The following is a 4,880-nucleotide window of genomic DNA, read 5'->3' on the forward strand; positions in this document are numbered from 1 at the left end:
AAAAAGGAGGTCCTCGACAGTTAAACCAAATTGGAGATTTGGTCAAATGACTATAAATAAATTTTATATTAAATATAAATATATATTAGGTGTAATATGACTATTGAGATTTGAGAAAATTATAGCAATCACAAATTTGTATTTTGTTAATGTTGAATATGGTTATTAATGTCAATCTGTTAAAACAAGAGGTTTAGGGAATTGTTCTATTGTATTATTCTACTCCATAAAATATAACATATATATAGAAATACAACTTTCGGGTTTTAGGTTATACATCAGATCTACTAATGGGCCGATAATGGGCATCCATACAATATAGAATATTCATAACACTCCTCCTTGGATGACTATTATAAAAATGTCATTCCAAATGCGCATATGAGATGCTGCCTGTTTAAAAACCTTATTAGGAAAACCCAGTGGGAAAAACCATGGTTAAGGGAAAAAGAGTGCAGCACGCTTTTACTCCCCCTCTTGAGTACATCACTTGAAATCTTTAAAATGTCGCAATCCAATATGATGAAGTAACTCCTTGAAAGTAGTGGCTTAAAGCGTCTTGGTAAATATGTCTTCTGAATCTTCACTTGAACTATGGTACACGTGCATCACCATTCTTCAATTGTTAATGGACCACGCAAATGACTCATCTTTATCATTATCTTCGTCTCTCACGATCTCATCAATGTATGTCAAAGACTTTGAAGAAGATAGTCTTTAATCATTGGAATCATAATATTCCTTTTTAGGTGTTTATCTTTTGCGTGTTATTTGTTGTCTCGTTAAAAACCCATTGGAATAAAAATTATGATAAGGGAAAAAGAGTACAACCATGCTTATGATCATATTTATCCCCCTGAAAGCATCATCTTCATGTTATGCATTATGATCATATATATCATCTTTTCTGAACTATTAAAAACAAAGCTTTAGTGTATAAAACACATATGATCATCATATATTCTCTCGGGTCATTGGACTTCAAGTCATTTGCACCCTTTTCATATATTAGATTCCTTAGAAGATTCCTTTTCCGTTTATTTGAACTTGAAGCTCAAATCTTTTTTTTTTCATACAATCTTCCAAACAATAATCTTATACATAGGAGTTATTCATACTCTCCTTGTAAAACTTTCTCTTTCAACTCTTCTTCTTAGTATGGTACTACAAACCATTTTTCTATGTAAGATGATGAGATAACATCTCTTTCATCAGATGTCAAATCTGTAACCTCAAGAAATTTCATGAAATATCTGATCTTATACAATCTGATTTCTCCATCTTTCAGGAGTAATATTTTATCATTGATTATTTCTCCATATATTCCTTGGTAAAGGAAATCTCCACTGGAAATCAGATAATATTTCATCATCAACATATTTTGCACTTGTTCTTGTAGCTTTCTTTTAATAAGAACCACTTGTAAGTGCAGAAGAGACAAGAGACACATACAGTTTTTCTTTTAACGAGGTTCAACAAATGCCAACATCCTCAAACTTTGTTGAAAATATTTCTTGAACACAATTATAGTCAATGTTCAATCTCGGATTTACACAACCCTAAGATTTTCTCTTAGCTTGTTCCCGATTTATTTTTAACCCACTATGAGATCCCTAAGATCAACAACAATGATCTACATACAGGATTTTCACCTAGAGATAAATTCTCACCATTTTCTCCCCAAAGTTGTCAAAAGATTATAAAACTTTTTCTCGCTTTTACAACGTTCTCGAGGGATATAAAAAATTGCTTCTAGCAATATAATTCCTTTAAGGGATAGACAGAATCAAGTCTGGGATCTAAAATAGTTGCTTCCACCAAAAGAGAGTACATCTCTCATAACTGTTTTATGAGAATCATTGTACTACTACACATATTTTATTTCTCATAAATATCCACTTATGTCCCACTCATTTTACACTTTCAAGTGTAAAAACTACATGTCCAAATATTATCTCTTTAAGAGACTTGAACTATTTCATAGTTACTTCTTTAAATGATTAACCAATCATTCTGTGTACACTTTTGAATAAATGTTTCTATTAACTGCGGTTTATGATCCTCGATTTTTTATCCATAACATCATCAACTGCAACACTGCATGCAAACATATTACAACGTCGATTTGCTTTTTGGTTCCTTTTCTTTCTAGACATGACTCAACTTGTTGAGATTTCTTATCATTATGATTCTTAGGTACGTGAATCTCTTTCTTATTCATGTCTACATCTCTTCTAGAAATTTTTCATAACTCTTTGCTTCCGCGGTGCCATATTAATTATGCTCCTTTTTTCTGATGATGCTTATATTTGAAATCATAAGTCTATCACACTTCATGCGATCTTTAGACTTACTAGCAGTTGATCTTATCCTTCTAGGACATTAATTGGAGCACAGCTGGTATATGTGACTTTGTCACTTAAGGTCAGAAAATGCTTTCAAGCATATTTGCTAAAATTTGCAAATAAATTATCTTTTTGAATTTCTAGCGTACATTTCAAAATATGAGGATCCAGATAATTTCTCCCAATATATATATTTTTCAGCTGTTTATTTTTTCCCCTCATGTTGGAAAGACTGACTCACTGAAACAGTCTCTGCATCTCGAGTCTCAAATTCTCGAGATATTCAATCTTTAAAAGATATTCATATCCAACATTTTTTTCAAATCCCATCTTATATCGCTGTGGTGGGGCAACTCAATATGTATAAAACATTTAGATGGAATATATATGTTTTCTGACCCAAACAAATTGTAATGGGGAGTATTCATGATTATCATTGGCATGATGCAAATTACTTAACATATAGAGTCATTTATGTCAATTACTTGGCTTGGTTTCACCACCATTGTCAATTAACCAAATACTCTCGCAAACTCCATGTTGCAAGTTAATAACAAACATGGAGTTTGTTTTGCGAAGCAGCACACATATAAAAATCACTTCTGAAATCTCTGATTATACTTTCACATCACTACTGAACCGGAATGGCTTAACCGGTCATGCCAAACAACGAGATTTTTACAAAGCATTTTATCTTCTAGATAATGCATGTAATCTCTAAAATACTTTTTTTTGCCTTGGGTAATAATACTTAAGATTTCAAAGTATTATCTTCGCTTATTGTCTCAACATGATTACTTTTCAAATCCTCAAGATATGCTCTTTCATATGAGTGACTAAACTCATTTTGGGTGTGAACACAATTTTATATTTGTTCCATCACCTCTGTATGTGGGATTCATTAATTCTCCCCCTCGAGATGATGACACTTTATGTCTATCTCTAACATCTGCAAACCAAAATTGGGGATTTTGGGGTTGGGTGTCGATCGACACCAGGGTAGTGTCGATCGACACCAGCAATTCTTGGTTCGACCTAATTGTTTTAAATAGTCAAATTTGAGCGGTTTGGTTTAAGTGAAATCTCTAAACCAAGGTAATTAAAGGGGAAGGCACCAGATATCCGGAGGTGTGGAAAGAGCAGCTGTGAGAAGCGGAGTCGACCTAGGGTCATGGGTTTTAGAGTCTGGCCGTTTTCAGAGAGTTTGGAAAAAAGGAGGAAACGTGTTAGAGAGTGTTCTTGAGAGTTTTGGGAGTCTCTTGGCTTGGATTGAGAGATTTTTTGCTGTGGAGTGGAGATCTCGTGCTAGGAACAAAGGAGAAGGCTTCTAAGGGTTGGATTCGTCGATGTTGGGTCAGAATTTTCTGCAAAAAGAGGTGACTTCATGACCATGGCTGATCTAAGCCTGAGAATCCTTTGTTTTGCTTGTTTTGTTGTTGTTTGTGTTGTATTCTTGTGTCTTTGTGGTTGGATGTTGGATTCTATGAGTTTCCAGGAGTTTTTGATGAGTTTCAGACGATTTGGAGGATTTGGGAAACAGATCTTTGACTTTCGGCTTCGCGCAGAAACGAGTTGCAGGGCCGGTGTCGATCGACACCAAGTAGGTGTCGGTCGACACCAAGTAGGGGGTGTCGATCGACACTTAGGTAGTGTCGGTCGACACCACTTCCTGTCAGCAGCGGTTGACTTCTGTTTTTACTGGTTTGTTTGTGCTTGGTTATTATTTGTTAAACATTGGTTTCTCAATTGCTTGTATGTGACGTGGAATCATGGCAATGAAGAGGAGGATGATCTAGGGTCTCGGTTTTGTGATGTTGGGTTTTAGTGTTTGGGATGATGGAACCTTGGATAGAGTTATGTTAGGTTGTTGGATAGATTGGTTAGGAATGTTACTTCATTGATGATATGTTGGTTTGATATTGTTGGTATGTTTCCGCTGTGCATGTTGGTTGTTGTTGGTTTATTGTTGAATATTGAGCAAGAGAACGTTGAGTGTGATCGGTCTTGTCTGTACAACCGTCTGTACGGTTATGAGTTGGACCGTCCGTACAAGTCCATGAGCCCGATCACCAAGACATGAATAAGAGGCCGAGTGTCTCCTCTACAAAGGCCCAAGAGAAGAGAAGGATCGAGAAGACATCTTGTAGCCGTTGGAGTCACATGTTTCCTTAAGGGAAACCTCGAGATGTCACTATCACTATAGGGAATCATCCTCTCTCTCTCTTTGTGTCGTTATCAAGCTTGTAAAAGGTGTAGCCATAGTATTATTTTCTATTTAAGGCTTCTAGCCGACCTTGTAATACAACTATTCTAATAGAATCTCTTTTCTTCATTCTCTTTGTTCAACCTTATCTCTTCCCTACTCTCTCAACGATTTACTCTTACCATACTAAACTCACAATTCTTCACTCTTGTTCCGCTTAAACTAACATGGTATCATAGCAAGTTTTTCGTTTCACCACTCTCTAAACTCACTCTCTCCTTACTCTGTTCTTTTACTCTCTAGAAAACTATATTCTCTCTCGCCATGGAAGC

This window comes from Camelina sativa, chromosome 2 (assembly GCF_000633955.1).
Source record: "Camelina sativa cultivar DH55 chromosome 2, Cs, whole genome shotgun sequence".
Classification (NCBI taxonomy): domain Eukaryota; kingdom Viridiplantae; phylum Streptophyta; class Magnoliopsida; order Brassicales; family Brassicaceae; genus Camelina; species Camelina sativa.